Below are 24,471 nucleotides of genomic sequence, written 5' to 3' on the forward strand. Positions count from 1 at the left end.
TGGATGAACGCCTCCTCAGCGCCCGACATCGCCATCGCCATCTCAGACGGCTACAAGATCATCCGGAGGGACCGCGTCAACCAGACAGGGGGAGGCATCGCCATCATCCACAGGAACTCCATCCGCATCACAACCAACACCAACGACATCCTCGCACCCGCCGAGCACCTGCACTTCCAGATCCACATCAACCCCAAGACCACCCTCAGAGGCACCCTCATCTACAGACCCCCGGGACCACGCACACAATTCAGCGAGGACATCGCCGACTTCGTCAGCCCGCACGCCCTCCCCTCCACCGGCTACATCCTCCTCGGGGACCTCAACTTCCACCTGGAGAACAACAACGACCGCAACACCACCACCCTACTGGACAACCTCGCCAACCTCGGACTCAAGCAACTGGTGACCACCCCCACCCACGACGCCGGACACACACTCGACCCCGTCTTCTCTTCCAGCAAGGACATCGCCTTCAGCCACGCCACCGCACTTCACTGGACGGACCACAGCTGCATCCACTTCAGCTTCAAAAGGACCACGATCCACCACCAACAGCAACAGGTTGCACGCAGAAGCTGGAACAAGATCACTGCCGACCAGCTCGCGACCTCCCTGAGCAAGAACCCACCCACCAGCGCAACAAACCCCAGCCAAGCGGCCACCAACCTCACGAAGTGGATCAGCGACTGCGCAGACGACCTCGCCCCTCTGAGGACCCCGCCTAGCAGACCCGGCAGCAAGAAAGCCCCATGGTTCACCGACGAACTCAAGAGCTCCAAGAGGAACTGCAGAGCCCTTGAGAAAGCCTGGCGCAGAGACCCAACTCCGGACAACATAACTGCCCTCAAGCTCGCCACCTGAAAACACCACCAATGGATCCACACCACCAAGAAAACTGCATTCAAGGAACGACTGGACAACAACGCACACAACAGAAGGAACTCTTCAACATCGTTAAAGAGCTCTCCAACCCCAACGCCAGATACAACGACATCACCCCTTCGCAAGACCTCTGCAACTCCCTCGCCTCCTACTTCCACAACAAGATCGCGGACATACACAACAGCTTCAGCACCCAACCGACGCACGCCACGTCCGAACCACCGCCCCCCACCACCACCCTCCGCGCCTGGACCCCGATCAGCATCGAAGACACCGTCCGCACAATGAACTCCATCCACTTCGGATCTCCGACCGACCCCTGCCCTTACCACGTCTTCAACAAGGCCGACGCTGTCATCGCACCCCACCTGCGGGACACCATCAACAGCTCCTTCGACACCGCTACCTTCCCGGAGAGTTGGAAGCACGCCGAACTCAGCGCCCTACTAAAGAAGCCATCAGCCGACCCCACCGACCTCAAGAACTACCGACCCATCTCGCTGCTCCCGTTTCCCGCAAAAGTCATCAAGAAGACTGTCAACAAGCAGCTGGCCGCCTTCCTCGAGACGAACGGATCCCTCGACCTCTCGCAGTCTGGCTTCCGGGCGAACCACAGCACCGAGACCGCCCTGATCGCAGCAACCGATGACATCAGAGCCCTGCTCGACAACGGAGAAACAGCGGCCCTCATCCTCCTAGACCTCTCCGCGGCCTTCGACACTGTCTGCCACCGTACCCTAGTACAGCGCCTCAGCAACATCGGAGTCCAGGAGAAGGCACTGGAGTGGATCATCTCCTTCCTCGCCGGAAGGACACAGAGAGTCCACCTTCCCCCGTTCAGATCAGAAGCTACCGAAGTCATCTGCGGCGTTCCTCAAGGCTCCTCGCTCAGCCCAACCCTCTTCAACGTCTACATGAGTCCCCTCGCAGCCATCGCACGCCAGCACAACCTCAACATCATCTCCTACGCCGACGACACCCAGCTGATCCTCTCCCTCACCAACGACCCCGCCACCGCCAGAGCCAACCTACACGAAGGGATGAAAGAGGTAGCCGAATGGATGAAGGACAGCTGCCTGAAACTGAACGCGGACAAGACGGAAGTCCTCATCCTGGGATCCTCACCCTCCGCCTGGGACAACTCCTGGTGGCCTCCAGCCCTTGGCAGCGCACCCAAACCAACAGACCACGCTTGTAACCTGGGCTTCATCCTGGACTCCTCCCTCTCCATGACCAGACAAGTCAACGCCGTCTCCTCGTCGTGCTTCAACATCCTACGCATGCTACGCAAGATCTTCCGATGGATCCCCACCGAGACCAGGAAGACGGTCACCCAGGCCCTCGTCACCAGCCGACTGGACTACGGCAACTCCCTCTACGCCGGAACCACCGCCAAACTCCAGAAGAGACTCCAGCGGATCCAGAACGCCTCAGCACGACTCATCCTGGACATCCCCCGCCACAACCACATCTCCGGACACCTGAGAGACCTGCACTGGCTCCCGGTCAACAAGAGAATCACCTTCCGCCTCCTCACCCACGCACACAAAGCCCTGCACAACCAAGGCCCAGGATACCTCAGCAACCGCCTCAACTTCTACGCTCCCAAATGCCAGCTTCGATCAACCGGCCACGCCCTCGCCGCCGTCCCCCGCATCCGAAGAGCCACTACAGGGGGAAGATCCTTCTCCTACCTCGCCACCAAGACTTGGAACTCCCTCCCGACCCACCTCCGCCTGACCCAGGACCACCTCGCCTTCAGGAAGCAGCTCAAGACCTGGCTGCTCGAACAGTAGCAGACCCCCCCTCCCCAGCGCCTTGAGACCCTCCGGGTGAGTAGTGCGCTATACAAATGCTTTGATTGATTGATTGATTGAACCCCTAAAACATATACCCCAACACCCCCAAACTAAAACCATATAATTATCTTAAACTTAAATATTAAAAACATATGCTTTTACCATTCATGCTTTTACAACGAATTTCTTTGTAAAAGCATGCGTGGTAAAAGCATATAAGATGTAATGGCATGCGTTAAAATAGTATTGCGGAGTAATGGTACTTTCGTTGTAATGGTATGCGGAGTGAAGGTATGCGGAATTAAAGTTGCGTTGTAAAGGTGTTTTACCCTCATAGTCAGGTGCAATTTATTCATGGGTAAACAGCACAACTACACACAATTGGACCAGGGAATGCAACAACTGTGGTTGCAACAGGCCTCACTGAGCAGGGATGACCGGTGGGCTGGAATTTGGAGCCCAATGCGTACCCAGCGTAGGAGCAGGTACAGATGGGTCCCAACATACCAGAGAGTGGGCCATTTGTGGGGTAGGTCACAAGCAAATAAATGCAGCATTCAGCCAGGTGTGTCACAAGCAGGCACAGCCACAGACTGTCATGAGCAGCAGCATTAACAAAGAGGGAGCATGCAATGCGATAGGGTGCACTTGCATCAGGACCGGTGATTAATGAGGCACAGAGCTATGCAGCAGCTTGGAGAGGCAAAGTTCACACAGAAGCATGGTTCTTGAGGGCATAGTCCCAACCTTGGTAGATCAACCAGCAGGTGGATTCAAGAGGCCAACGCCAGGCAAGCAACCGAGAATGTCCAAGATGGCGCCGGTGGGTAAGGAGAGTTCCTGGCATAATGAGTAAATTGACGATTCACACTACTAGAGGTGCAACAGATGGGTTCTGATTTAATTGTCCAGGAGACGGAGAAAGTGGATAAAAAAAGAGGAACAGATTCAGAAAGGAGAGGAATATTAAGAATTGCCTGGAAGCTTTCATGGTAATTGCATGCATTATCATAGATGATTTCTCACATGGAGCAAACACATGCTGGCTCTATGAGAATACATGAAGCATAGAGGAAGGTTCAAGAGATGCAACATGATTAAAAGTTCAGGCAGGAGATGCAGCCCGAGCCATACATGGGATGGGATGATGAGGACCTAGAGGAGTGTGCACACAAGATTGCAGCAGCCAGAGCAGGAGTGAGCAGCCCTTTACCCAACCCATCATCAAGGTTAGGCAAGAGAGGCAATGTGGAGGTAGCAAGGCCAAGGGGCAGAGGAGCAACAAAGGCCACAAAGCCGCTGCAGCCATCTGCTGAGAATTCGTAAACTGAGACCGCTTATGGAGAGCAGCAAGTCAGTTAAGGCAATGAATGTGGTACACCAAAGGGGGGCAGCTGAGATGACAGAGGCTTCTAAAAAAACAAAGGAAGATCCACCCATCTGAGGCGGGTGGGTGGACTGGGACAGATTGGGGTTGCAGGCACAAGGAATCGGTGGAGGGAAATGAAGGGCCCCCCACAACTGACAGCGACTCCAATACTGAAGGGGTCACTAACAGTACTTGTCGGTGGTCGGAGTAGCTGCCGGGTGGTGAAGTGGGGAGGGGGAAGGGCAGGGTAGTAAACTATGGATTTCGGCTGATTACAGGTAAGTAAACATATAAATAAATAAAACTAATTTCGTTGCCCACACTGCATCGCATTTGGGGATGTTTGCCATGTTTGCCATATAAAGAAAAGGTGATCAAGGCAGCCTTTGGGCTGTCTTTCTTTGGGGCTGTGCGAGTGAGTGAGGTAGCATCCCGATCAAAGCCGGGTGCAGAGAAACACCTGTCTGCAGAAGCAGGATGTGCACATGCATGAGAGGCACATTGTGATCCGGCTGAAGAGGTCCAAGTCACACCAGGAGGGGAAGGGAACATTCTTCTGCTTGAAAAGAATTGAGGGGAGCTGCCCAGGGGACTGGTAAACTTAACAGCAGGAACAAGGGACATAAAAGGGTGCCTGGTAACCCGGCAGGTCCTGGAATGCCAAACAGCAGTGCTACTTGGGAAGGAAGTGGGGACAATGACACAGCATCTGCTGCCCAGTCAGTGGACCACCAGGTCTGTGAACAGGCAATTGGTAGCGGGATTAAGGTTCAGAAGTGCACACAGGGCTCCCCATCCAAGCTATGTACTGAATATAGATATGATCCAACTGTCTGGTACTTCTTTAACTTTGTTGGTCTATGGGCGGACGCAGCAAGGATCATGTTAAAATGTGTAATAAAGGATGGCTCCCTCTTTTCTCCAAACAGCGACTACGCATGGTCTATAGGAACTGGGGGTCGCCGTGGGGGATATCAGAAGAGGCTGAGCGACAAGAGTGGTCAGGTTATGAACATTGTTCTGTAACACATTTCATGGGTTGCTTAAAGACCGGGTTGAGGTCCTTCATATGGGTTATGTAGGGAGCTCTGTACGTGGTGTTCCCTCCTCTATACAGACCCATAATAGGGACTAATAGGGTACTCCTGTTCACCACTAAAGGATTCACTGTGCCTGGGGCTGTCTTAGTGAGGGCAGAATATTACTCCCTACCCTTTGACCCTTGAGCAGCAGTGAAGGACGGGGATGTACTATGAGTTAGACTGTGGCAGTATGCTGATACCACCATTATTGCAACTTCAGCTAATGCAGCTGCTCGGGGTGTTTTTTTTCTCTTTCACCTATGGTTGAGATTCTGTATTTTTGAAATTCTTCCAGTGGGAATGGCCGCAGCAGACACCAGCCATTACCCATGAACCAGGAGCATCATCTGGGTGTGAGGGACATATACAACTATAATCAATTATTGTACCAATTAATGCAGTAAGGCGATTAGGAGTTATGGAGTCTTTTTTTGTATATTTGAAGGTGAAAACTCAGCATTACGAAAATAAACACCACCCCTCTCAATACCTCCCGTATACCTTGTCATGCAAAGGAATGATGAGACCAACACACCTGAGAAAACAAAACAGCGGGGCAATGAGGACTACTGAAAGGAATGCTGGGACTTCAGATTCAGCATATTAGACCTAGTGCACTAACAAAGGGTATAAGTACGTAAGAAGATGCATACGTTAGAGAGCAAACAAGCAGTATGTTTCTACACATTTCAGAGGTCATGCCCCTACCCTCTGTTTTGAAGTTTAAGGCCCTAATGTACTAAACAATTTTGCAGTCACAACGCAAACAAACGCAAGGGCATGAACAAACCACCTTTTAAAGTCCTGTTAATGCCTTTCTAATTCACAAGAAGGGTTCTGCGGCCCATTACAAATCACAAATAGAAGGTGGCATGAAAGGGGGTTCCTCTCCTGTTTGGGAAACTGCATGGAAGGTATCAAGGCTTTGTGCGACTGCAGTTGGACTTGTTTTTGCCCCTATGGTGGCCACAATGCATTGCAGGAGAAGCGCATTATGCTGCTTCTAGCTCAAGTAGTTCAGAAGTTACTAAAACCCCTGCCTCGTGAATGGCCACACAGCGCAAAGGTTCAGTGGCGGCTCCTCTGATGAATAAAGGAAAAACAAAATTATAACTTATTGTTATCATTGTATTTGTTCATGCTGCTGCAGCTTTGCAGGCGGGGCGGGCTGCTCTGCTCTTAGAGCAGTGGGAGGAGTGGTGGCACTTTATCTAAGTGCACATTAATATTTGGCCAGCCATCTTGGGCTGGCCCGTCATGCGCACTTTGTATGTTCCGCACCCAGGCTGCATTACAGCATGGGTGAAGAACATGCCCAGGCTCCCAGTCCCTGCTTGAGCGCCGAACCGCGGTACACAGACCAATCACAATGCTGCATTACAGCGTGGATTGGCTTAGGGGAGCCTGGGTGTTTCCTGGGGGCTCTATTCCTGAGCTGGAAGAGAAAAGGGTGGAGAGACGCTTCGAGGAGGTACTTTTTTATTCTTTACCTCCTCTCCCTCTCCCGCCTGCCACCCTTATATGTGCCATTTGCCACTGCAAAGGTTAACTGGTCATCTTTCAATTGATGACTGCTGCATCTAGGTAGTACACTGATACCGTTGAAGTTAAACGTTTACCCACATAGCGTTGATGTGAAAAAATGCCAATCATGTAGTAAACCTGCCACAAATTGTGCCACATTGCATGTCATAATTTGCGTTTTCCTGACACATAATTTTGTCACCCCTGCTGCATAATTTGCTCCTCCTCTGCTGCATAATTCCAGTGAACTTTCTCCTACTGCTTGTCAGTGCTCTCTGATCACCGAGAATTGTGTCAGTTCTGAGTGTTCTATGTTAGTAAATCTCTCAGACTTGTACCTCAGTTGTCTGACTCCAGGCTGGCTCCGTGCCAAGTTCCCAGAGTGCCAACTTGCTAACCAGGAAGACATGCATGTCTGAGTTAACAGCATCGATCCTACTATTCTACAGAGACTAATGCAGCCTCTTCATTCCACCCTTAATCTCCCACAGCTTCTAACATGTCTGAATGATCTATATAACTGTCAATCCTCCAAATACCAAGACTTGTTAGGTTTGTACTTGATATGCAAAACGTTTAGCTGCAATTCCCATAATCCAAAGTGCTGTTGGCTAAATAGCCTCAAGTGGGTAAAGGCAGGGTTACTGGAATTATGTGTCAGGGTTGATTAAATTATGCGGCAAGAAATGGCAATTTATGCAGCACATTTTGGATAGGTTACTTCATTATTTTTCCATTATTTACACACTGTACCACTGCCTGGGCAAATATTAGCCCTTATTAGTACCAGTTAACACCAAATAGCTTATGTTACATTAATGGTAGTCATTAGGATGCTAATCACACATGAGGGTATCCAGGCATTCCGTAGCAGGTGTGTGAGGTCAGCCATGGAAGGCTTACTCAAAAAGCCAGGCATTTAGCTTCTTGCAAATGTCAGATAGAAAGGAGAAGGCTATGATGTGTTGCAGAAGTGTGTTCCAGGCTTTAGGAGCCAGGTATAAGAAGGTGCGCCCCTTCTCTTATTTTGTGAATGCATGAGGTGTGTGCTAATGAGAAACCAGCAGAGCGGAGGTGTCTGGAAGGTTGGTGAAAGTGAATGCTGCTGTTCAAGTAGGGTGGGCCGGTGTTGTGGAGTGCTTTGTAGGTTTGGGTGAGGAGTTTAAAGTGTGCACACTTGTGTACCAATGTGGGCTTGGTTCAGGAGGTTAGGTATTATTTTGGCTGATGTGTTTTGGATGGTCGGCAGTCTCCTTGTAAATTGGTTGGATATCTCTGTGTACAGGGCATTCCCATAGTCTATTCTGCTGGAGATGAGTGCTTGAGTGATCGTTTACCTAGTTTGTCCAGTACCCGCGTGAAGCTTTTCTTCAGCATATTTAGGGTGTTGAAGTAGTACGAGACCATTCAGTTGACGTGAGATGTTGTGTCCAGTTTTTTGTCTAAGATGAGTCAGAGGTTTCTTGCTTGAGAGCAAGGCATGCGGTGGGTCCAAGGACTGTGGGCCACCAGGTGGAGTTCCACGGCAAAGTGTTGTTCCTGAAGACCACCACTTTGGTCTTGTCCGAGTTCAGCTTGAGATAATTGGATTTCATTCAAGTGGCCACTTTGGTCTTGCATGTGGGGAACTTGTTCCTGGTGATGGGTGTTTTGTCCGAGAGGGACAGCATCAGTTGTGTCATCAGCATAAGTGAGAATGCGTATGTTGTGGGCTTGTATGACATCAGCCGAGGAATCATAAGCAATAAGCAATTAAAAGAGGAACAGTCAACTTTTGTGAAGGGTGTTGCACTGCACAGGGACACATTGCACATTTTTAGCAAATGATACATTTGGGCTAGTACACATTTTTGTTTTTATTACAATCTACAGATTATGCAGCAGGTGCTGGATTATGTGGCAAATGCAGAAAATCCATAATTATGTGGAAAACGCAGTGAACGCAAAATTGCATACTTCTAGTGGCTCTGGCTAAAGCCATTAGGCAATTGGTTGCACTGCCAACCTATGGTAAAGGCCCTGGTCTGAAGGCAAGTTCAAGGCATTCCTTGTATTTCATGCTGCAGAAATCAAGGTGTCTTTGCAGAACAGAAGAGCGACCTCTACTAAAATGATGGAGCATTGCTCACTTGCATGCTCCTATTCTGATAATGTTGCAGGTATTCTGCTCTGGAGCAGAATTTTTCTTGGAACCATAGAACGTCAACATGTAGGGACTGAGTCACCATACCGCCTCAGTATCTATGAGCCCAAGTCCGACTAGCTATAGTGCCTGACTTGACCTTCTAACCTTCTCTGGGATTACTGGCATACCCCATACCTTAGCTTACACAGATGGATGCTCTACATCTCAGCAGACGCAGTGCTCTTGTTTTAGAAATCTCGTTCAATGTATACGTTTTTGTCTCATGTGCTCATCTACATGATAGGACATGTGTGCACACAAACAGCTGCATTCTTGTGTTATGTCTAGGTGCTAGTGTTTGGCCGGAAAGATTAACAATGGACAGTGTTATTTTACTTTGTCTATGGAGTTCAGACTAAATCCCAGAAAAATAACAGAACGCAAAAACATATGCATGTTCTGTGTGAAAATACCTGTCACAAAAGTAAGCGTGTTTATCCGGTAAAGTGTGCAAAGAAAAAGTGAGGCCTACAACGTGTACAGGTAGGCTAACAAAGGGAAAACTACAATGGGCAATGCAGGAAACACACAACGCCCTACCTTTGGACAGGATAATAGCACTTAGAAAGATACGGGATATGACAAACATAGTTTTAAAGTAAACACAAAGTCTTGATTCAGAAGTGTGAATGATTAAAGATTATAAAAGACAAAAATAGTAAATTAAGAAAGATCATCTAATTAAGGTGCTTCGGAGGAATCCATAATGTTACTCGCCATCTCATAGGTCAAAGACTCCATAAAGGAATCCCACTCCACACATAATGATTGGTCAACAGCCTAGGTCATGTCATAAGTTCCAAAGAAGAAACAGGCTCACCTGTCTCAGCCGATACTGAGACAGGCACCTGGCAACCTGAAGTCATGTTAACAGAACCTGTACCTTGCGATACATGCACCAATGCACATGGTTCCTTGTAGGCCAAAGGGTCAGACTTTGCTTTGTGTAGAAGTCGCAAGCTCAAAGGACAGTTCTGCGAAGGGGTCGCTAAGGTACTCAATAGCTGTCCAAAGTCCAAAGAAGCGGTGGTCTGAGAAGCCAGACATAAGTCCAGTGCCCATTCGAAGGGACACCAATTGTAATGGAACGTGGGTTGCATGCAGGTTAAACAGGCATTTCAAAAACATGATTCATGCACTCACTGTAGTGTTGGAGCAATTCCAGTTCCAGAGCCCCTCCAAAAGGAGCATCCACTATGGAGAAGCAGGAACTGGATGAAAATGCTGCAAATGAAGAATAACAGGTCCCGGAATTAGCCAAACACACTAGAGAAAATGGAGTGGATAAAAGCCGCATTCCTCCAAAGATGGTCTGGAAAGAGCAAACCAGGCCCGAGCCTACAACTTTAAAAAAAGTGTGCAAGGCCGGCCGTACTAGAGGCATTAAAGATTTGATGCACTAATTCTCCAAAATGCAGGGGAAGGTTAGTGTTTAACAATGACTGTATTTCACTAGAAGTTCTAGCCACCTGCAATTCAAAGGTCTCGCAAGCAGATGTAAGAGCTACTTCTTGATGAAACATTAATACTTTGAGTCTGCTTAGTTTGTTGAAGTCTGTCTTCGAAGTTGGAACGGAAGGCAGTAGTGAGCTATTACAATCCCATGCAGAGAGAGAAACAAGACATTGTTGAAACAAGGGACTAACTAGGAAACAGAAAAAATATACAGGACTCCAGCCCGCAGGCTTGATCACTAAGCATGAGATAACTCCAGTTAGAGAGTACTGTAATGAAAGGAAGGATTGCGGGATCTGGGATTTCCTTTGGAATAACAAGCCAAATTTGGTGCTGAAGTGTTACATGGCCATGAATTTTTACATGTTTACAAACAAGTGAACGTCCCATTCTTCACCAGTGATAAAAACTTCGTTGTCACTACGTTCACAACGATAAGCAAAGGGGAGTGACAATACTTCATGTATGTTACTGTTACCTATGGGTTCGTATATACCCACAGGAAAATGTTTCAAGCAAGCTGGGAATTGAAATGTCAAAATCGGTAGTACCGTCAGGGGCCAAGGACAACAGGTCCGCAACAGGTCAACACGGGCTCCTTGCTGCATATCAAGCCTGGGCGCAGGGTTGCTTTGGAAGGCAGGAGACTCCCAGCCGCCCCAGGCCGCCTGCTGCAGAACGTGGAGAGCTTCGTGCCAATGCCATACTCGAGAGCGGCACCAGGGGCATTGCGCTCCCTTTCCGTCCGGCCGCCTGGTGAAGAGCATGGGCCAGTGGACCCATCACACTAGCCAGCGTAAGCATCAAGAGAAAGTGTGCTCGTGCCGACATGCAGATCTCCTCCCAGGCTGATCCCCAGGAGGGAGATCCTTTGGCGCCCTTTTGCTCTGTAGGGTGCCCCGGTACTTCCTGCCATTCTCCTGCTTCTAATGGAACCAGTGGAGGGTTTCCAGGTGGAGAGTGAAGTCTGGTGGACACAAGCAGCCATAGGTGGTGCGCTCGCCCCGTCATGCAAGGGAGAATCCATTGGCCTTTTTCGTGCTTCTAGTGCGCCTCACTGCTTTCTGCATTTGTTAGACTGGGGATGCTGACTCTAGTGACAACACGTGCAACAAATTGGTGTAGGCTTGATTGCACAAATGGTAATGCTGGACATTATATCATTAGTGTGGTGTTTACGACATGTGCCCTTATAGGGGTCTTTTACTCCAGTGCTCCGTTGGGCTTATGACCATTGCCTTATGGCAAGATGATTTATGTATCTTGATGACCAGTGACTAGGGCACCGTGATCAATGTAAAAGGGGTCTAACATGTTTTACTTACTATTAAGTGATTTATGACCTCATGTGCCCCTTTACGACAAGTGCCTAGTGTCCCAGTGTTTTATGTTATGTGGTCTAAATGCATTTTCCATTTACTCAGTGATTTGTGGTCTAATGTGCTTTGTGTATGTGTAAATAATACAAAGGCTATTTTTATATATATTCGTGTATGCAGTCTCTTTTGTTGTGTGCCTAGTGTGTCACTGGTATGTGTGTTAGCAGCGCACACGCTTTACGCATTGCCTCTGGGATATGCCTGACTGCTCTGCCAAGATACCAAGGGTGTGAGCGGGGGTTATCTTGGGTGTGTAACTTCTTTACCCTGACTAGAGTGGTGGGTTCTGCCTCACTTAGGTGTATACCTTAGCCAACCAGAACCCCATTTCTAACAAAAGGGATTTTGGACCCAAAAGAAAATCCGATAAATTAATTCCAGTGTGAAATGTTTCAACGATTGTTGACATTACTTTCTTCTGAATAGGTGGTAACACTAGCAGAATGTGTTGACTGAGAGTATCGGGGATCAGGTCTACTTGATTTAAACCCTGGTGTGGAATTGGAAAAACGATACTGACAGCCATTTATGTACACTGGCCACAACAACCACCCGCCAGGACTCCAAAACAATGAATTAAATGTACCATTTTGCTCCATGCTATTTAATTGTTCTTCAGTGTAATTTGTAAAACTCTCCCAATTATCAGAACAGGCAACAAACTGAATAGTCAGGGCATTCATTTCTTTAATTTTAGCCAATCGAAGACAAGTCGTTTGCTGGATTGTTTTGTTCAGGAAAATCGTTTGCGTGGGAATCAAACAGGCTCGAAATGTTTGCGTGCCCTGAACCTGCCAAAATCTCATACCACAAATCGATTTCAAATCAATGGTGTCCTTCCAGTAATCATGACCTTTAAGGGTCAAATGATTTATGAACAAAGTAGTATATATAAGCTTAGTTTGAGTAAGCATATAATTCTTTGGTGGTGTTAGAGTTAATAAAAAAAAATATGACATGGTGTCTGAAGCGACATGTCCCGTAAAATAAGTTTTATCTTTTTGCTTTTTGGCACTTTCTGGAGGGGGAGTTGGATAATGTTCCCATTGGCTATAGTTAAAATTGGTGTTCTGTCTTCCAGTTCTATGTTAGAAATGGTGTCCATAATGATGGGAGCAGAACATCTCAGCGTAATTGGGAAGAGGAGTTGGCCTAACGGCTAGGGCGGTCAATCTCAATTCTGGGGAACCGGGTTCAAGCCTCGACAAGGACGCGCAACATCCTGTGATCCTGGGCAAATCACTTAATTTCCCCGTGCCTAACAGAAATGAATATGTCCTCATGTAACACAGCTGGTGCTTGTGTAAAGAGCTCTGATCCTTGATACCTTTGAGTCACGTTTGCGCTACATAAAACTTCATAAAAATAAAATGGCAGAGTTAAGGTATAAATTAGCAGATTCAAAAACAGTATAATAGTCTAATTCAGCAAGCATTGAATTTTTAGTATAATCATCCCAATCATCTTAATGTAACCCAGGTACTAATACATCACCCATAGGAACACATATGGTATCTGCAGGATCTCTGTTGGACTGAATATGTTGAAAGGAACGTTGTCCCAAACAATTCCATCAGTCACAGGAACGGCTGAAATGTTAACGTGGGACAAGTCTCCTTTCATTTTATGCGATGAAGAATGGGGAGTAAACATCCTGTCAGCCAGTTCTGTAGCAGAATGTTCCAGGAGGTAATGTCTGTTGATCAGTAAGAAGAAAACAGTCAAAAATGGTATCCACAAGAACAAGTAAACCAAGGAAAGTATGATCCAGACATATATGCAAGGAGGGACTAGATAAATGCGTTTTAACCTTGAAATAAAAACACAAATCCAGCTGGAGGCATGTACAAAACAGAAGAACAGTCAGAAGAAAAATTATCCTAGGCCAAATAGTTTGTGGAAGTACTCAGCTGAAAAACAGGAGGGTGGGACTCAGAAGTAGGACTTGAAAAGGCCAACTCAGGTGGACTTGCCAATGGTGGATCATTAATAAATGACATCTGTTGTAGAAGACATGATATTAGAAGCATGCATCATGTCAGGGAACGTTTCAGTGGAGGATTCAGCCTCCCCTCCCTCAGCCGGGGAGTATCAATATCAGTGGTGCTCACAGGCTGCAAAGAAAAGTCTTGCAGAAAAGAACTGATATTCCATGGCATACTATGAAGTATCGGCCACATGGTGTAGATTGACATTTTAAATGGACATAAAAAGATTGTCTTTATATGCAGGAAGAGATGACAAAATCACAGTTCGGGTACCTTGAAGTCCATGGACTGGAACAGGTGCATGGTACGTTGGGTCGAATTCCTTTTTGATGGCTACCTTCTCTCGAACCACATCACCAATTTTTGGAAGCCAGAGAGAAACTGGAAGATCAGCTTCAGAAACAGAAGGATGAGATGCAGGAGAATGTTTGCATGAGTTAGCATCACAAAACTCTTATAGGTCCTGTAAGACAGCACAATGGTTATCTACATCAAAGGTTGCGGCAGCTGCCACCAAGGTCTAGAACATATATCTTGATGCCAAAAAGTACTGTGGACGGAGTCTGCCCACCCAGAGATCTTTTAGGGAGGTTATTTAATTCTTGTTGAACCATTCCCAGTACCTAATACTCTAGCCTTTCAGGACTGCTTTAAGTCATGGTTCATTCTCTCCACAACAGAATTAGCTTTGGATCTATATGGAGAAGAAAAAAGCACTTGCACACCCATGGACTTCCTTGAATCACAGTATGCTTTAGAAGAGCATGCTGGACTTTGGTCTAAGTGGAATGTGCAGCAGGGATATGTCCCCATAAAGTCTTGCAAGTCTTCAATAACAGTTCGAGCGTCAGCTGAGCCCTGCAGCCAAACCCAGAGAAATCTACACGAAGAATCAAATGCAGTCAAAATATATTCAGAAATGAGAGGACTGCAGTGATTTAAATAAATACAGCCAACAGGTGAGCAAAAATAAACAGTTGCATCTGTGGTGGATGAGACACAGTAAAACAGTTAACTCGTTGACATATGTCACAACGTAAAACATATTTTTTGGTTTGTTGCTATAAACCCTGACACCAATATCTTTGATGTAAAAGTGAAATGGTGGAAGCCACACCAGCGTGCACATAAGCTATACCTTCATGTGCAGCCACAATTTAATCCTGTCTCCGGTCCGCATTGCGACTCACACAATCACCAACACCAGGAATGTTTACAGTAGGAGCATTTTGTCATTTAAATGACAGGAATATTTAAAACAAAAGCCATTCAGTAAAGGGGTGCAGTTTTTAAAAGCACTCACGGCAGCCAAGGTATCATTGTCGATACAAGTTTTAGAGCGGATTACTGCTGCAATTTTAGCTGTGGCTACTGCAGATTTGGCTGCTTCATCAGCCAGAGAATTCCCTATGGCATGTGCTCCCACATGTTGATGACTCAAAATATGTATTGCATGAGTTTGTGGCAACAGATCCTCAGAATCTGCCACCTTAACCCAAAACACTTTGTACTTCCTTTATAATCTCTGAAATAATTTTGTTTTCAAAAATGTAAATTATCATTAAAAGATTATACGCTATCATACGTATCACACACTATAAGTGTGGGGAATTTAGGATCCGTATTTTCAAGTGCAAGAAGTAATGCTTCTAATTCAGCCACCTGCTCCGAGCAATCTCCAAGAGACCACGTGCGAATATTCAGAGGTTGAAAGATTCCATCAGAAATAGTGCCTAGAATGATGGTGCATGCGGCAGTATATTGCTGCTTTAAACCTATGGCAGGTTGTGCAGAACCATCAGTATAAATGATGGACTTATGTCGGTAAAGAGGCAGAATTTAAAAAGGCAAAGGATAAACATGCTCATATTGCAAAAATGCTTGTGTTTGCAAAGAAGGGTCTAAGACAAAGTCTACATCCACAGCTGTTACGGACGCAGCCCATTGTATCCAATAAAGGTGGAGGGCTTTTGAATTAGGAACACTGGCTTTCGTGACAGCCTCCAAGTCAGGCACAGGAAAAACACCAATAATGTGTCTACCTTGAGCAAGTGGCTGTTTCTTCAGAATGGGTCAGACTGATTTGCATATGGCCATGTCTGAACTGGGGTGGCTGAGTGAGCTAAAGAATGGTGATGGATTAAACCCAGATCAGTTGACTGGGGGTGAGTGTTTGATTTGCTCAAACGCTCCATCCATCATCCCCTTTTGTATCGCTTTGTTCCTTCAGGATGGCCATTTGTCAGCAGTTAGAATTTTTTAGTAGAAGCAAAACGTAGTTCTGCAGCAGGATACACATGTGATTTATATGCAATGGGTACTGTTTCACCTTCATTAAAGTTGATGTAAGTAAATACAATCACACCCAGCAAAGCCCTGATGACTAAGTTTGTAGCATTAGTTAAAAATAAAATTTCCTTGACTTTAAGTGAAATTATCAATACAGTAGTCAAATTAATTAATACGACTACTGTAATGATAATTTCCCTTTAAAGACAAGGGAATTTTCTATTTTAACTTAGATTGGTACCTTATTTCCCTTGACATTAGTAAGGGGTCCCTCTCTCATTTTTCTAAGTTCATAGCATTAGCACGTGTATGTAAATGGTGTGTTTCAAGCAAGTCAGACAGTAAAGATCTGAGTGTGGCAGTATGCTCAGACGTATAGCAGGAAGTCTTGCCAAAATTCAAAAATCCCAGCAGAGACAACAATTTTTTTTGTGTACCCTGAGGTTGCAAATGAGCACACTTTTCCAGAAAATGGGGGCAAGACTTTTTCCCTCATTTGATAGTTCCTAATCTAAAGAAAGGACACTGAGAAAAGCGAAGATTTCTTGAAGTTAAACTTATAACTAAGGTCTGCAGACAGAGATATTATGCAGTCTACCCTAGCTAAATGAGGGTTTCGTTTGTCGTCCATTAAGTAGATATCAACCACGTAGGACAAGGTGTCAGGGTCAATATAATGAAGAATTGACATAATTTGTTTCGCAAAGACTCCCGGACTGTTCCTGTATCCCATAGGAAGTCAGGCCTAGCTCCTCTGAAAACCAAGTGCACTAAATGCAGACCATTTGTAGCTCTCTGGAGCTAAATTGTGTGAAAAGAACATTGGAAATATCCAAGGTAATATTATATTTTTACGGACCACATTATTAATGAGTGCATTATTATGTGTATTTTGTACTGCAAAAGTGTGCATGTCTATTTAAATGTCTATAATGCAATGTGGATGATCTGACTTTAGAAAAGAAAAAAGAGGATTGTTCATTTGAGATACACAGTATGCATTTGTTTTTGAATTGTGGCATGAATACTGCATTTCAGAGAACAAAAGTTTAAATAAATATTCTAAACTTCCTTGTTCCTAGTTATTTTATTGTGGACAAGTACGAATGAGAGAGCGAAAATGTGTAGTCAAACTTATGTGCTTGTCTTGTGTTCCTGTGAGGGAAAACAAAGCTTTGAGTTTATCTATTTTTTTAGGTAATCCAGAAGGGTATTTCTTCACAATTTGAGGGTTGTTTACCCAGAACTGAATGAAGAATTACGAGACTGATAACATGACATGCAGTCACCTGAGGTTGTCCCTGTAGAGCAACCCTAACTGTTCCAGCCAGAAAGGCATCTGCAATAAATTGGGCGCTCCTAACCTAGAGAAACAAGTGAATTGACACCCCAGAACACAACACCCTTGACCCTCTCAGGGATTACAGTAACAGGACACACCCTTTCGCTCTCTCATTCGTACTTGTCCACAATAAAATAACTAGGAACAAGGAAGTTTAGAATATTAATTTAAACTTTTGTTCTCTGAAATGCAGTATTCATGCCACAATTCAAAAACAAATGCATACTAAAAATACAGTTAGCATGGTCACTAATCCATATATCATGGAAAGTCCTGTCATTTTATGAGACAGAGTAAGCTAACCCCCCCCTCCCCCTGCAACTAAAGCTGGATGATTATATATAAAAGATATCTTGGATTACTGGCAGACCCCGTACCTTAGCTTACACAGTTGGACGTACTACATCTCAGCAGGCGCAGTGCTCTTATCTCAGAACTCTCATTCCATGTGTGTGTTTTGGGCTCATGTGCTCATCTATATGATAGGATGTGTGCACTTAAACAACAGCTGCATTCTTGTGTTATGTCTGAACTGTAGCTTTATTCGATTTCAAGTATAAAATCATAAAAGCACATTACAAAATGTATGCACAATTATATTTCAAATCATATCAGAGTAAATAACCTCATAAAATAAAATCTTTAAAATCAAATCAATAGTATATCACATCAGAGACTGGTTATTGAAAACCCCTCACCCCGGAGCAGTTTTGGCCCACCCAAAGGTTAGTCTCTTCGATGATCCTGTATGAGGGTGAAGTGATTCTCTGGGATAGAAGTCAGATAAGCCCCAGGTGTGTATGAGTCCATCTCCTATCTGTGGTTTCCAAGACTGGAGGTAGGGGACAACATTGCTGTTTATGAACTTTATCAGCACCAGATCACCGGATCTCTCTTTTTGAAGCGGACCCAACCAACCCACCCTTCTGACACATTGTATTCTACCGTCGATGTCTGGGGGTAGGGGTCTATTCTTTGTTAGCCAAAATAGTGCCTTATTTCTCAGCTCCTGTTCACTTTCCGTTTTTCCCTTTATGAGTTCGGGCACCCCAGAAAGGACACCCACAAACGGGGCAGCCTCCGGTGGTAAATGGATGTGATTTGTTTTTCTTTGCGTGTTCATTCTCTTGGGGAGTGGCCCTTTAGGAGGTATGGTTACTTTGTTCAGCCCCGATTTAAAGGAACAACTGTGTGTAGGTTTTAATTTGGTGGGAGCTTTCTCGCTAGGTTGGGTTAGCATGCCTGGTGTTACCCGTCGGAGTTGAAGAACACTACTTTGTGGAGTTGGTAAAGGCTTTACAATGTCGTTTAAAGTTTGTGATTGATTAGGGTCTGCCATGTTTTTTAGGAGTAACGAGTTTGTCATGGTCATCTCCTCTATTGCCGTGATCCTTTCCCCAAGATCGGTCATTCTTTCTATTAAGGGGTGTAATGCGGCGTTAAACATAGATTGTATCTGAGCCAAAAATGTTGATGAAATTGGGGGTGCTAGCAATTTATTGTCCATGACTTGAATGCCTGTATGATTGTCCGCTGGTCGATTTCTTTCACCAGGAAAGTCCTGGAAGAATATTGTGGAGTTCGTGTTACCTGTTTCGGGTGGGCAGAGGGGTGTAGCCAAGAGGTTTCCATAGGGTGAGGATGATGAACTGGGGTGGGGGCTTGTGATGACTATAGGGCAAAAAGAGGCATTAGTGTGCTCAGATGTCGACTTAACGGCCGCGTACTTCGATTTGCATAAGCTGTTAAGTTCCTCCAGGAATGATAGGTTTGGTGATGCGACGGCAGACTGAGGGGGAAGGATGTCACTATAGGAACAGTCAGTAGACAATTGCTCTCGTGGTAATCTTACAGGTTGTTGGACAGTGGACGGTGTTGTCTTGGTTAAGTAATGGACCATCGACCCCTTGACCAGGTCCCTAGACCCAGTACGAATTTTCGGGCCCCCTTAGAAGACATGTTGTAAGTAGCAGCAGGTACCTACAGGGACTTGGAATGACTTAACACAAGATGTCTTACCTATTTTAGATGCACGGCCAGGGGGGGTGGCCCGTCCCGGCCTCCTCTGGCCTATGATGGCCTTAGATGGTCCCGCCCTTGTCCCGGGCTTCTCCCGGCGAGCTCCCGCGCGCGACTCGCGGGGCGGGAGGCGTTCCGGTGTTTTCTAGCGCCTCGGGGCGCATCCGCGGTGACCCTGTTGCGCCGGGGCAGCTGGGAGCTGTAGTTCTCCCTCAGCTGCTGCTGGATCCGGCGTGTGCCCCAAGATGCGGTGTCCACCCGTGCCGTTGCCCTCACGGCGGAGTCAGGTGAGTGGTATGGCCGTTGCCCTTCCGGCGTGCCTGCAGTGACTTTAGTTTGGCCCCCCCAACGAGCGCTCGGCGCTCCGGTGTTTTCTAGCGCCTCCGGGCGCGTCCGCGGTGACCCTGTTGCGCCGGGGCAGCTGGGAGCTGTAGTTCTCCCTCAGCTGCTGCTGGATCCGGCGTGTGCCCCAAGATGCGGTGTCCACCCGTGCCGTTGCCCTCACGGCGGAGTCAGGTGAGTGGTATGGCCGTTGCCCTCACGGCGTGCCTGCAGTGACTTTAGTTTGGCCCCCCAACGAGCGCTCGGCGCTCCGGTGTTTTCTAGCGCCTCCGGGCGCGTCCGCGGTGACCCTGTTGCGCCGGGGAAGCTGGGAGCTGTAGTTCTCCCTCAGCTGCTGCTGGATCCGGCGTGTGCCCCAAGATGCGGTGTCCACCCGTGCCGTTGCCCTCACGGCGGAGTCAGGTGAGTGGTATGGCCGTTGCCCTCACGGCGTGCCTGCAGTGACTTTAGTTTGGCCCCCCCGTTTGACTGGGGGTTAGTGGTTGATTTGCTCAAAGGCTCCGTCCATCATCCCCTTTTGTATCGCTTTGTTCGCCCTAAGAGTGGCAGGGTATGCTCAGACGTGAGTCCCTTGCTCACTTGGCCACTGGATTCAAGATAGCCTGGCTGATGAGGATTATAAATCCGAAACCGGGCCCAGGATGCTTGTTTCCGGTCTAGGGAAGACATGGCTTGGCAGTTCGGGCTGGACTGTTCCCATGAGGCACAGGGTCAGACTGATTTGCATATAGCCATGTCTGAACTGGGGTGGCTGAGTGGGCTAAAGAATGGTGATGGATTAAACCCAGATCAGTTGACTGGGGGGGAGTGTTTGATTTGCTCAAATGCTCCGTCCATCATCCCCTTTTGTATCGCTTTGTTCGCCCTAAGTGTGGCAGGGTATGCTCAGACGTGAGTCCCTTGCTCACTTGGCCACGGGATTCAAGATAGCCTGGCTGATGAGGATTATGAATCCAAAACCGTTCCCAGGATGCTATTTTCCGGCCCAGGGAAGACATGGCTTGGCAGTTCGGGCTGGACTGTTCCCATGAGGCACAGGGTCAGACTGATTTGCATATAGCCATGTCTGAACTTGGGTGGCTGAGTGGGCTAAAGAATGGTGATGGATTAATCCCAGATCGGTTGACTGGAGGTGAGTGTTTGGTTTGCTCAAATGCTCCGTCCATCATCCCCTTTTGTATCGCTTTGTTCGCCCTAAGTGTGGCAGGGTATGCTCAGACGTGAGTCCCTTGCTCACTTGGCCACTGGATTCAAGATAGCCTGGCTGATGAGGATTATGAATCCGAAACCGGTCCCAGGATGCTATTTTCCGGTCCAGGGAAGACATGGCTTGGCAGTTCGGGCTGGACTGTTCCCATGAGGCACAGGGTCAGACTGATTTGCATATAGCCATGTCTGAACTTGGGTGGCTGAGTGGGCTAAAGAATGGTGATGGATTAAACCCAGATCGGTTGACTGGGGGTGAGTGTTTGATTTGCTCAAATGCTCCGTCCATCATCCCCTTTTGTATCGCTTTGTTCGCCTTAAGTGTGGCAGGGTATGCTCAGACGGGAGTCCCTTGCTCACTTGGCCACTGGATTCAAGATAGCCTGGCTGATGAGGATTATGAATCCGAAACCAGTCCCAGGATGCTTGTTCCCAGTCCAGGGAAGACATGGCTTGGCAGTTCGGGCTGGAATGTTCCCATGAGGCACAGGGTCAGACTGATTTGCATATAGCCATGTCTGAACTGGGGTGGCTGAGTGGGCTAAAGAATGGTGATGGATTAAACCCAGGGGTGGCTGAGTGGGCTAAAGAATGGTGATGGATTAAACCCAGATCAGTTGACTGGGGGTGAGTGTTTGATTTGCTCAAATGCTCCGTCCATCATCCCCTTTTGTATCGCTTTGTTCGCCCTAAGTGTGGCAGGGTATGCTAAGACGTGAGTCCCTTGCTCACTTGGCCACGGGATTCAAGATAGCCTGGCTGATGAGGATTATGAATCCGAAACCGGTCCAGGGAAGACATGGCTTGGCAGTTCGGGCTGGACTGTTCCCATGAGGCACAGGGTCAGACTGATTTGCATATAGCCATGTCTGAACTGGAGTGGCTGAGTGGGCTAAAGAATGGTGATGGATTAAACCCAGATCAGTTGACTGGGGATGACTGTTTGATTTGCTCAAATGCTCCGTTCATCATCCCCTTTTGTATCGCTTTGTTTGCCCTAAGAGTGGCAGGGTATGCTCAGACATGAGTCCCTTCCTCACTTGGCCACTGGATTCAAGATAGCCTGGCTGATGAGGATTATGAATCCGAAACCGGTCCCAGGATGCTATTTTCCGGTCCAGGGAAGACATGGCTTGGCAGATCGGGCTGGACTGTTCCCATGAGGCACAGGGTCAGACTGATTTGCATATAGCCATGTCTGAACTGGGGTGGCTGAGTGGGCTAAAGAATGGTGATGGATTAAACCCAGATCAGTTGACTGCGGGTTAGTGTTTGATTTGCTCAAATGCTCCGTCCATCATCCCCTTTTGTATCGCTTTGTTCGCCCTAAGTGTGGCAGGGAATGCTCAGACGGGAGTCCCTTGCTCACTTGGCCACTGGATTCAAGATAGCCTGGCTGATGAGGATTATGAATCCGAAACCGGCCCCAGGATGCTTGTTTCCGGTCCAGGGAAGACATGGCTTGGCAGTTCGGGCTGGACTGTTCCCATGAGGCACAGGGTCAGACTGATTTGCATATAGCCATGTCTGTACTGGGGTGGCTGAGTGGGCTAAAGAATGGTGATGGATTAAACCCAGATCAGTTGACTGGGGGTGACTGTTTGATTTGCTCAAATGCTCAATCCATCATCCCCTTTTGTATCGCTTTGTTCGCCCTAAGTGTGGCAGGGTATGCTCAGACGTGAGTCCCTTGCTCACTTGGCCACGGGATTCAAGATAGCCTGGCTGATGAGGATTATGAATCCGAAACCGGTCCAGGGAAGACATGGCTTGGCAGTTCGGGCTGGACTGTTCCCATTAAGGCACAGGGTCAGACTGATTTGCATATAGCCTTGTCTGAACTGGGGTGGCTGAGTGGGCTAAAGAATGGTGATGGATTAAACCAAGATCAGTTGACTGGGGGTGAGTGTTTGATTTGCTCAAATGCTCCGTCCATCATCCCCTTTTGTATCGCTTTGTTCGCCCTAAGTGTGGCAGGGTATGCTCAGACGTGAGTCCCTTGCTCACTTGGCCACTGGATTCAAGATAGCCTGGCTGATGAGGATTATGAATCCGAAACCGGTCCCAGGATGCTATTTTCCGGCCCAGGGAAGACATGGCTTGGCAGTTCGGGCTGGACTGTTCCCATGAGGCACAGGGTCAGACTGATTTGCATATAGCCATGTCTGAACAGGGGTGGCTGAGTGGGCTAAAGAATGGTGATGGATTAAACCCAGATCAGTTGACTGGGGGTGAGTGTTTGATTTGCTCAAATGCTCCGTCCATCATCCCCTTTTGTATCGCTTTGTTCGCCCTAAGTGTGGCAGGGTATGCTCAGACGTGAGTCCCTTGCTCACTTGGCCACGGGATTCAAGATAGCCTGGCTGATGAGGATTATGAATCCGAAACCGTTCCCAGGATGCTATTTTCCGGTCCAGGGAAGACATGGCTTGGCAGTTCGGGCTGGACTGTTCCCATGAGGCACAGGGTCAGACTGATTTGCATATAGCCATGTCTGAACTTGGGTGGCTGAGTGGGCTAAAGAATGGTGATGGATTAAACCCAGATCGGTTGACTGGGGGTGAGTGTTTGATTTGCTCAAATGCTCCGTCCATCATCCCCTTTTGTATCGCTTTGTTCGCCCTAAGTGTGGCAGGGTATGCTCAGACGGGAGTCCCTTGCTCACTTGGCCACTGGATTCAAGATAGCCTGGCTGATGAGGATTATGAATCCGAAACCGGTCCCAGGATGCTTGTTCCCAATCCAGGGAAGACATGGCTTGGCAGTTCGGGCTGGACTGTTCCCATGAGGCACAGGGTCAGACTGATTTGCAAATAGCCATGTCTGAACTGGGGTGGCTGAGTGGGCTAAAGAATGGTGATGGATTAAACCCACATCGGTTGACTGGGGGTGAGTGTTTGATTTGCTCAAATGCTCCGTCCATTATCCCCTTTTGTATCGCTTTGTTCGCCCTAAGTGTGGCAGGGTATGCTCAGACGGGAGTCCCTTGCTCACTTGGCCACTGGATTCAAGATAGCCTAGCTGATGAGGATTATGAATCCGAAACCGGTCCCAGGATGCTTGTTTCCGGTCCAGGGAAGACATGGCTTGGCAGTTCGGGCTGGACTGTTCCCATGAGGCACAGGGTCAGACTGATTTGCATATAGCCATGTCTGAACTGGGGTGGCTGAGTGGGCTAAAGAATGGTGATGGATTAAACCCAGATCAGTTGACTGCGGGTTAGTGTTTGATTTGCTCAAATGCTCCGTCCATCATCCCCTTTTGTATCGCTTTGTTCACCCTAAGTGTGGCAGGGTATGCTCAGACGGGAGTCCCTTGCTCACTTGGCCACTGGATTCAAGATAGCCTGGCTGATGAGGATTATGAATCCGAAACTGGTCCAGGGAAGACATGGCTTGGCAGTTCGGGCTGGACTGTTCCCATGAGGCACAGGGTCAGACTGATTTGCATATAGCCATGTCTGTACTGGGGTGGCTGAGTGGGCTAAAGAATGTTGATGGATTAAACCCAGATCAGTTGACTGGGGGTGACTGTTTGATTTGCTCAAATGCTCCATCCATCATCCCCTTTTGTATCGCTTTGTTCACCCTAAGTGTGGCAGGGTATG

At 47.5% G+C, this 24,471-nt stretch overlaps 1 long non-coding RNA gene across 2 annotated transcripts in view; it reads right to left on the reverse strand.

The window, feature by feature from the left end:
* Window positions 1–13,138: 13,138 nt before the first annotated feature.
* The window catches only part of LOC144753051 (uncharacterized), an 85,423-nt gene continuing 74,090 nt past the window's right edge, over window positions 13,139–24,471 (reverse strand). For both annotated transcript variants that reach the window (XR_013594183.1, XR_013594182.1), the window contains exons 2-3: window positions 13,940–14,059; window positions 13,139–13,374 (exon numbers count right to left, since the gene is read on the reverse strand). This is a non-coding gene — a long non-coding RNA (uncharacterized LOC144753051). The remainder of the gene's footprint in view (window positions 13,375–13,939; window positions 14,060–24,471) is intronic.

This window comes from Lissotriton helveticus, chromosome 5_1 (assembly GCF_964261635.1).
Source record: "Lissotriton helveticus chromosome 5_1, aLisHel1.1, whole genome shotgun sequence".
NCBI classification, from domain to species: domain Eukaryota; kingdom Metazoa; phylum Chordata; class Amphibia; order Caudata; family Salamandridae; genus Lissotriton; species Lissotriton helveticus.